Here is an 11,155-nt window from a genome sequence, read left to right as displayed (position 1 = left end):
ATTATCCGCTCTGGGCTCCTCCAGTCTCTCTGTCTTTCTCTCCCTCCTCCTAAACTGACTGACAGACAACAGTAACTGGTGTCCTATCCGTCCCATTCTCAACACCCAGAGACGGCCAGTTACTGAATAAATTCAACATTCATAGGCATTCATAGTGTCAGACAGTTACAGGCTGTTTCTCTCCACCTTTCCTTACTGGACTGGAGACTGATAAATGCACCGTCAGACCGGCTCATACATAATAGAAGGGACAGTGACCGTCTCACCAACAGCACCGGAGGTCTGTTCACAGGCACAGAATCAGTCTTTACCTTCCAACAGGGTGTTCATATTACGCTCAATAACACTATCCCGCTTTCATGTACAGCGCTAGAGATAGAGAAATACAGACGGACAGATAAAGAGACAGACAGAGACAGGCACACAGACAAAGTATCATTCTCACACTTCCTCTCAGTGTGTCCGTTTCACACTCAGCAAACAGTATCCCACCTTCGTGTACAGCGCTGGAGAGATACAGACAGGCAGAGTATCAGCCATACGCTTCCCATCAGTGTCTCTGTATCACGCTCAGCAGCAGTATTCCACCTTCATATGTTGTACAAAAGAGGGAGAGAAACTGACCTGCAATGTCCCGTTTTCACCCAGTAACAAATTGGAAAATTCTCCATTCCAATTGCCAATCCACGGTGGAGTGACAGATGATGCAGTCTCATCTCTCACTGATATTATTTCTGAGACAGACACATTAATAATCCCACTCTCAGGGACAGTGTCACGCATTTAACCCTCTCTTGCATGTTGTACCATCTGCAATTTTGCAGCTCAGGTCCCTTCTGTATTTCTCTCAGTGACCGAGAGTTTCACTCCGATTGAAATAAACTGGGACTGTAGCCGTCAGATATTAATCCGGCACGGTCCCAGCAAATACACCGACTCCCACTTTCCTCCCATGTTTCTCCAGGATTGGTTCAAGGAATCCGGCCTCCAGTTACGGAGTCACAAGTTTCTTTATCAGTAAAGGGACCAAGAATGAACAGAATCCATTGGCTCATTTCACAGCCGCCCACTTTATCTCTGAAACACTCTTTTCCATCAAAAGATACCGAGAGAAACAGCAGGGATGGAAACATCTAGTTTAATAGTTAGAGATTGTAAAGTCAGTCTGGATTCCAGCGTTAGGCACTGGTGGAATCCCATCTGTTTCCCATTCTGGTGCCTGTTCCTGCACTGCCTGTGGACCCCATTCCCTCTGACCTTTCCCCCAGACCCACTTCCTTTGCTCAGACTCGGAAAAATTCCAATTGGGGAAAGTTTCCATCGATTTTTGTATTGGGAATTAAACCAGATATCTGCGCATGCGTGACTCAGCCCCGCCCCCAGCGCTGGTTGTTGGTGAGCAGAAGAGCGCATGCGCGCTCCCCTCCCCCAGCTCGGCCTGTGGGCGCCATTCCCTCAGTGAGCGGAAGAAGATGGTTTAAAACAGCCGGGAATGGAGAGATCACGGCCCCCGGGGGAAGGGAGCAAAGAGCAGCCTCGTTACAGCAGCTCATCGCTTCGGGACCGTGTCCGCAGATGGGCTCAGAGATCGGCATTGAGTCCGGGGGAAGGTCAGGGGGAGTCCGGGGGCTGTTTGTAAGAGGCGGAGTGGATCAGAAACTGGTCCCGGAACATGGAGTGAGCGGGGGAAGGGAGAGGTCATTCTCGGGCTGTGTGTGCACAGGGTGTGTCCAGGGTAAGGGAGACTGAATGGGAAGAACCTGCTATTTAAAATCATTGCTGCTTTCTCTCCTCAAACCAGCAGTGAATGTTCCTGGTTCAGGTCCAGCCTCACCCTGTTACTGGACAGTGAACAGTCAGGATGTGAGGAGTTTTTCAAGCAGTATCTATTGCAGGCATCAGGTGAGAAGTGTGAAGGACACATTTTAAACAGCGGTTGTTTGGTTTCGGGTGAACGGCTCGTCCCATGGGAGAGGGGTTGAGAAACCTGACCGGTACAAAGGTCCCTGCCCCATTGGGTGGTCCCATTCACGGATCAGTGCAGGGGTTGGGTTGTGTCTGGATGTCACTAAATTGTTAAAAAATCGTCCAACACACCGGGTGTGCAGAAGCTGAGTGCTGCAGTACTGCAGTGGAGTCAGACATTGACACTGTTTGTATCACTGGTTTTCATTTGTGGATATTCAAAATGATCATTAACAGAGATATTAAACTGATCATTTTTGTATTTTCTACCTCACCTGTTCCTGAGTAACAAGAGATAATTTTCTTTCGACAGGCAAATTCCTGAAGGATCTAGAATAAATGTGATGTTTCCTCCACCCGAGGCAAAAGAAACAGTGCAGCCAGCTCCTTCTCACACACAGTAAGTACATTATCACACACACAGAGCACGGAGTCACAGACAGGTCATCAGTTCCACAGTCTCAGAGAGCAGAAGTAGTCAGTCCCACACTGATCTCAAATTCCAGAGACACATTTTCAATCCAACCATCAAACAGAGCAGGTGAAGTCGATACTGTTCCATTTCCCCCAAACTCAGTCCCGCTGACAGGGAAATACAAAAATCCCAGTCAAAATCACACTCTCAGATTGAAAGGCACTGTGTCAATCTCACAATAGGGCAACATTAAATACCAGATAGAAATCACACATGGTACCCGATTGAAAGGCACAGAATGAACCCCAATAATGTACCCTGAGATTCCAATTGAATACCACCCCACAACTCACACATGTGAGTGTAATACATGCAGTATCCATTCGAATAGTGTGTCATGAGATACAAATTGCAGACAAGTCCAAAACTCATGTAGAGTATCAGACTGAGAAATGCTGTGACAGTGTAACCTGAGAAACAAATTAGAAACCAGTTTATAATACACTCATAGTATGAGATGTAAAGATACAGTATCAATTCTATTAGTGCACACTGAGATACACATTACATACCAGTCCAAAAATCTCTCTCAATATTAGACTGAAAGACACAGTATCGATTACAATAGAACAGACTGAGCTACACATTATACACCAATTCAAAAATCACTATCAGTTTGAAATATATATTATCATTCACAATAGTACACAAAGATATTGATTTAATAGTAGTCCAAAAAGCACACAAATTATCTGATTAAAAACCTCCAGCACGAAATCCTAAAGTTTATCCATATTTATCAATAAAATGAGAAAAACTATTTAAACATGAAGATATTAAAGCTACAGTATTGAACACCGTAATGTAATCTGAGAGAATAATTACAGACAGATACAGAATAAATCCCATCCTCATGTATGGTACCACAGTTGACAGAGAATGAATCCCACACTCACATAATGTACCAGAAACTGGCAGATAAAGTATGAATCCCACACTCACACAGCATCAGAGACTGCATATATCGAATGAATCGCAAACTCAAACACACTACTGACAAGATACACAATGAATCCCACACAGTATCACGGACTGAGAGATACAAAATGAATCTCACAGTCATCTACATTAGTGCAGGCTGAGTTACAAATTAGGGACCAGTCCACAAATCTCAGTGTCAGATTGAAAGATACAGTACCAATTCCATTAGTGCAGACTGAGCTACATATTAATTACCAATACAAAAGACCAATGCAGATTCAGACTGAAATATACAGTATTCCATTGATGCAGACTGAGCTGCACATTGTATATAAGTTCAAAAATGTCACCATATCAGTTTGGAAGATACACTGTATCACAATTGTGTTCACATTGATGCAGATTTAATAGTAGCCAAAAAGTGCAGTGATTCTCTGATTATAACCAACAGCATCACATTTTAAAGTATATAATTATCTACCACTTAAACACTGGGAAAATTATTTATACATTTAGGTATTAAAGATACAGGTTTGAACGCCATGCTGTAAACTGAGATACAAATTAGATACAGATAAAGAATGAATCTCATACTCAGATCCAGTGCCAGAGACTGACATACAGAATGAATCCCTCACTCACACAATGTACCACTGACTGACAGATACAGAACGAATCCCACACTCACACACTGTAGCACAGACTGACAGATACAGTATATATATATATCACTCATATACAGTATCAGAGATTGATGGAAATGGAATGAATGTCTCACTCACATACAGCACCAGACACTGACAGATATGGAATTAATCCCAAATTCACACACGGTGCCAGAGACTGACAGGAACAGAATGAACCTCATTCAGATACAGTACAAGGGACTGACATATATAGAATGAATCCCACACTCACACAAAGTACCACAGGCTGACAGAATCAGAATGAATCACTAAGTCAAATCACTGCAGACTGAGTTACACATAACATGCCAGTCCAAAAATCTTAGTGTCAGATTGAAAGATAATGTATCAATTTCATTAGTGCAGACTGAGCCAAACATTATATAGCAGTCCAACACTGTCAGACCTTATCAGACTCAAAGATACAACATCAATTCCATTAGCATGTACTGAGCTACATGTTACACACCAGTCCAAAAATCTCATACAGTAACAGACTGATAGATACATTATCAATTCTATTAGTGCAGGCTGAGCTATATATTACATTCCAGTCCAAAAATCTCACAGTGTCAGACTGAGATACAGAATTAATTCCATTATTATAGACTGAGCTACACATTATATACCAGTTAAATAATTTCACCATGGACAGATTGAAAGGTACATTATCATTCACAACAGAGTTCAGAGATGAAGATGTAATACTACTCCAAAACTCACACACATTGTTTGATTAAAGAAAATCCAAAAGTGTATCAATATTTACAAATTAAACACTTGATAAAAAAACTGTATATCCTTTAAAGTATTAAAGATATAGTTTCATATACAATAATATAAACTGAAATAAGAATACAGAATGAATCCAGACTTGCACATTGTCTCATAGACTGAATTATAGAATGAAACCCAGACTGAGATAAATTAGCTGAGACTGACAGATACAGAATGTATCCTAAACTCATATACAGTATCAGAGACTGACAGATACAGAATAAACCCCACATTTGCATGCAGCACCAGAGACAGACAGAAACAGAATGAATCCCACACTCACATACCGTACCAGCGACAGACAGATACAGAATAAACCCCATACTCATGTACAGTACCAGATACAGACAGGTACAGAATAAACCCCACACTTATATACAGCACCAGAGACAGACAGAAGCAGAATAAACCTGACATTCGCATACAGTACCCATTACAGACCGATACAGAATAAACCTCACACACGTACAGTACCACAGACTGACAGGCACAGAATGAATCCCACAATCACACACAGTACCAGAGACTGACAGATACAGAATAACCCTCATTCATATACAGTACCAGAAACATTCAAATAAAGAATAAACCCCACACTCATTTGCAGTACCAGAGACAGACAGATACAGAATGAATCCCAAATTCACATACAGTACCAGAGACTGACAGATACAGAATGAATCCCAAATTCACACAAGGTACCAGAGACTGACATATACTGAATAAACCCCACATTCACATACAGCACCAGAGACTGACAGAGACAGACAGATACAGAATGAATCCCAAATTCATACACAGTACCAGAGACTGACATATACTGAATAGACCCCACATTCAAACAGTACCAGAGACAGAGAGACACAGAACAAAAAACACACTCATTTCCAGTATCAGAGACAGACAGATACTGAAAAACTCCAAACTCATGTACAGTGAGACTGACAGACACAGAATAAACCCCACACAGGTACAGTACCACAGACTGACAGGCACAGAATGAATCCCACACTCACACAGTACCAGAGACTGACAGATGCAGAATAAACCCCACACTCATGTACAGTATCTGAGACTGACAGAAACAGAATAAACCCCACACTCACACACAGCACCAGAGACTGATAGGCACAGAATGAATCCCACACTCACACACAGTACCAGAGACTGACAGATACAGAATAAACCCCACACTCATATGCAGCACCAGAGACTGACAGATGGAGAATAAACCCCACACTCACACACAGCACCAGAGACTGACAGATACAGTATATACCCCCCACTCATATGCAGCACCAGAGACCGACAGATAGAGAATAAACCCCACACTCATATGCAGCACCAGAGACAGACAGATACAGTATATACCCCCCACTCATATGCAGCACCAGAGACTGACAGATACAGAATAAACCCCACACTCATATACAGTACCAGAGACTGACAGATACGGAATGTGTGAATTTGGGATTCACAGTATCAGAGACAGACAGATACAGAATAAACCCCAAACACATCTACAGTATCAGAGACACACAATTACAGAATAAACCCCACACTGACACACAGTTCCAGAGACTGACAGATACAGAATAAACCTCACACTCATGTACAGTATCAGAGACTGACTTATACAGAATGAATCTTATACTCACACACAGGACCAGAGACTGACAGATACAGAATAAAGCCCAACCTCATATACTGTACCAGAGACAGATAAATACAAAATAAACAACAAACACATCGACAGTATCGGAGATAGATGGATGCAGAATAAATCCCACACTGACACACAGTACCAGAGACAGACACAGACAGAATAAACCCCACACTCATATACAGTACCAGAGACTGATAAATACAGAATAAACCCCACACTCACACACAGTACCAGAGACAGACAGATAGAGAATGAAAGCTGCACTCACACACAGCACCAGAGACAGACAGATACAGAATAAAACCTACACTCACACACAGTACCAGAGACTGACAGATACAGAATAAAACCTACACTCACACACAGTACCAGAGACTGACAGATACAGAATAAAACCTACACTCACACACAGTACCAGAGACAGACAGATACAGAATAAACCCCACACTCACACACAGTACCAGAGACTGAAAAATACTGAATAAACACCAAACTTTTGTACAGTATCAGAGACTGACAGATACAGAATAAACCCCACAATCATGTAAAGTGCCAGGAAAAATTGTTTGGTTCGTGAGTGTCTGTAAATGAAGGAAACATGGTGTCTGGTAAGGGAGTGTCTATACATGAAGGAAAAACGGTGAAGGGTCAGGGAATATCTATAAATGAAAGAGAAATGGTGACAGGTCAGGGATTGTCCGTGAATGAAGGTGAAATGGTTTCTGGTAAGGGAATATTATAAATGGGAGAAGACATGGTGACAGGTCAGGGAGTGTCTAAAAATGAAGGCGAAATGGTGACGGGTTACGGAGTGTCCATAAAGGAGGGAGAAATGGTGACAGGAGGCAGAGTCTGTAAATGATGGAGAAATCGTGACTGGTCAGGGGGTGTCTGTAAATGGAGGAGGAATGTTGACTGGTCCGGGAGTGTCTGTAAATGAAGGAGAATTGTTGACAGGTCAGGTCGTGTCCATATCTGAAGGAGAAACAGTGATGGGTCAGGGAGCGTCTAATAATGAAGGGAAATGCTGACGGGTCAGGGAGAGTTTGTAAATGAAGGAGAAATGCTGAAGGGTCAGAGAGCGTCTATAAATGTAGGAGAAATTGTGTTTGATCAGAGAATGTCTGAAAATGAAGGCGAAATGGTGACTGGTCAGGGGGTTTCTGTAAATGAAGGAGGAATGGTGATTGGTCAGGGGGTGTCTGTAAATGAAGGCGAAATGGTGACTGGTCAGGGGGTGTCTGTAAATGAAGGAGGAATGATGATTGGTCAGGGAGTGTCTGTAAATGAAGGCGAAATGGTGACTGGTCAGGGAGAGTCTGTAAATGAAGGAGGAATGGTGATTGGTCAGGGAGTGTCTGTAAATGAAGGCGAAATGGTGACTGGTCAGGGAGAGTCTGTAAATGAAGGAGGAATGGTGATTGGTCCGGGAGTGTCTGTAAATGAAGGCGAAATGGTGACTGGTCAGGGGGTGTCTGTAAATGAAGGAGAAATGGTGACTGGTCAGGGGGTGCCTGTAAATGAAGGAGAAATGGTGACTGGTCAGGGGGTGTCTGTAAATGAAGGAGGAATGGTGATTGGTCAGGGGGTGTCTGTAAATGAAGAAGGAATGGTGATTGGTCCGGGAGTGCTTGTAAATGAAGGCAAAATGGTGACTGGTCAGGGGGTGTCTGTAAATGAAGGAGGAATGGTGATTGGTCCTGGAGTGTCTGTAAATGAAGCAGGAATGGTGATTGGTCCGGGAGTGTCTGTAAATGAAGCAGGAATGGTGATTGGTCAGGGGGTGTCTGTAAATGAAGGAGGAATGGTGATTGGTCAGGGGGTGTCTGTTAATGAAGGAGAAATGGTGATTGGTCAGGGGGTGTCTGTAAATGAAGGCGAAATGGTGATTGGTCAGGGGGTGTCTGTAAATGAAAGAGGAATGGTGATTGGTCAGGGGGTGTCTGTAAATGAAGGAGGAACGGTGATTGATCCGGGAGTGTCTGTGAATGATGGCGAAATGGTGACTGTCAGGGAGAGTCTGTAAATGAAGGAGGAACGGTGATTGGTCAGGGAGTGTCTGTAAATGCAGGAGAATTGTTGACAGGTCAGGTCGTGTCGATATCTGAAGGACAAAAAGTGATGGGTCAGGGAATGTCTATTAATGAAGGGACATGCTGACGGGTCAGGGAGAGTTTGCAAATGAAGGAGAAATGCTGAAGTGTCAGGAAGCGTCTATAAATGCAGGAGAAATTGTGTTTGATCAGGGAGTGTCTGAAAATGAAGGAGAAATTGTGATAGGTCAAGGAAAATCTTTAAATGAAGGAGAAATGGTGACTGGTCAGGGAGAGTCTGTCGCCAAAATTGGGAGATATCACAGATGGACGGCATACAGGCAGCTATAGGGAGGGACATTGCGTGGAAATGAGGGGCAGAGCATATACACACAGCCAGAGTCAGCATATTCAGGAGAGGAGAGGGGAATCAGTGAGTGTAGAACTGAATCCAACCAGAGTCAGCAACTTCAGGGGAGGAGAGGGAGGGGAACCAGTGAGTGTAGAACTGAACCCAGTCAGAGTCAGCACCTTCAGGGGAGGAGAGGGAGGGGAACCACTGAGTGTAGAACTGAACCCAGTCACAGTCGGGATCTTCAGGAGAGAGAGAAAACTTAAATAGAAGGAAAAATGTTGGAGGTGGTGCGATGGGTTTGGGTTCCAGCAGAGGGAGGAGGGTGAGTGTGTGGGACGGGGATTTACAGTTTGGGGGAATGAGCGGGAAGAATGTTCTATTGAAACTAGAATTGCCTGTTCTGAATTTCTATCCTGTATTCACAGTGAGGACTTTTGTTATCTCCTTTTACAGGGTATTAGAAGTGGAGGATTTGCAGACGAGAAACTCAAACCAAACATCACGTCAAGATCTGACTCCATTCACCAGCACCTGAAGATTATCGGCCTTAAAATGTCGGACAAATGTTGATCTGTTCTATCTGTGGGAAAAGATTTCAAACATCACTGTGATTGGAATAGCAGCGAGACACACACACCCGATTGAGAGTGTTCCAGTGCACTGACTGTGGGAAGAGCTTTCACCTGTTACACAGCCTGAAGAAACATCATACCATTCACAGTGGGGAGAAACGAGACACGTGTTCTCTGTGCAGACGAGACTTCTACTGATCGTCCAACGTGGAGAGACATGAGGACACCCGCAGCATAGAGAAACCGTGGTAATGTGGGGACTGTGGGAGGGGATTCAGTTACTCATCCCGGCTGGAAACTCATCGATGCAGACACACTGGGGAGAGGCCGTTCACCTGCTCCGTGTGTGGGAAGGGATTCACTCAGTCATCCCACCTCACTGAACATCAACTTGTTCACACTGATAAGAGACTTTTTAAATGTTCTGTCTGTGAGAAGAGCTTTAAAAGAAAAAGTGATCTCCTGACACACCAACACACTCACACTGGGGAGAGGCCGTTCACCTGCTCTGTGTGTGGGAAGAGATTCACTCAGTCATCCACCCTGCTGACACACCAGCGAGTCCACACTGGGGAGAGGCCGTTCACCTGCTCCGTGTGTGGGATGGGATTCACTCAATCATCCCACCTGCTGAGTCACCAGCGAGTTCACATGTGATTCCAGGAGTTGGATTCTGCTGTTATTGCTGATGTTAATCACATCCAGGACTGAACCATGTTCATTCTGACAGTTGGGGTTTGTTTCTGATGTTAATAATCCCTTTAACTGGGCTGGAGTTTAGTATTCTGTACAAGTGTCAAATGAATCAGCTTTCTTTCAAACAAAGTGTTTCTAGTCCTTCATATCTTGATGATAAGAATCATAGAAGTTTACAACATGGAAACAGGCCCTTCGGCCCAACATGTCCATGTCGCCCAGTTTATACCACTAAGCTAGTCCCAGATGCCTGCACTTGGCCCATAACCCTCTATACCCATCTTACCCATGTAACTGTCCAAATGCTTTTTAAAAGACAAATTTGTACCCGCCTCTACTACTGCCTCTGGCAGCTCGTTCCAGACACTCACCACCCTTTGAGTGAAAAAATTGCCCCTCTGGACCCTTTTGTATCTCTCCCCTCTCACCTTAAATCTATGCGCCCTCGTTATAGACTCCCCTACCTTTGGGAATAGATTTTGACTATCGACCTTATCTATGCCCCTCATTATTTTATAGACTTCTGTAAGATCACCCCTAAACCTCCTACTCTCCAGGGAAAAAAGTCTCAGTCTATCCAACCTCTCCCTATAAGTCAAACCATCAAGTCCCGGTAGCATCCAAGTGAATCTTTTCTGCACTCTTTCTAGTTTGAGGACTTATGATGAAGTGTGTGGAATCCTGAGTTCCTTCACCTTTTCAAAAGATGGATCTACAAGATGTCCAAGTCTGACAGGACAGAAAATTGTATTATATCACAGGGTCCACTTCAATCAGCCTGAGCAGGTTTCCAATACACTTGTGTGAAAAAGAGCTTCCTAATTTCAATCCTAGACGCCCTAGCTCTAAATTTAAGGTTATGTCCTCTTGTTCTGGATTCCCCCACTGGAGAAAATAGTTTCTATTTCTACCCTATCGAGACCCTTTATAATTTTAAATCCCTGGATCAGATCACCCCTCAATCTTCTAAACTCAAGTGAATGGAAACCAAGTTTATCCAGCCCGAGTA

General features: G+C 43.6%; 1 long non-coding RNA gene across 1 annotated transcript; it reads left to right on the top strand.

Annotated features, from left to right (window-relative positions):
- The first annotated feature begins 1,683 nt into the window (after positions 1-1,683).
- On the top strand, positions 1,684-10,275 carry LOC137316813 (uncharacterized). The gene is made up of 3 exons (XR_010961606.1): positions 1,684-1,902; positions 2,279-2,365; positions 9,332-10,275. It is a non-coding gene; the product is annotated as an uncharacterized lncRNA (long non-coding RNA).
- Positions 10,276-11,155: the final 880 nt, after the last annotated feature.

Source organism: Heptranchias perlo, unplaced genomic scaffold (genome assembly GCF_035084215.1).
Source record: "Heptranchias perlo isolate sHepPer1 unplaced genomic scaffold, sHepPer1.hap1 HAP1_SCAFFOLD_60, whole genome shotgun sequence".
Classification (NCBI taxonomy): Eukaryota; Metazoa; Chordata; class Chondrichthyes; order Hexanchiformes; family Hexanchidae; genus Heptranchias; species Heptranchias perlo.
The sequence above is the reverse complement of the archived record's forward strand: the minus strand, read 5'-3'. Positions and strand labels throughout refer to the sequence as shown.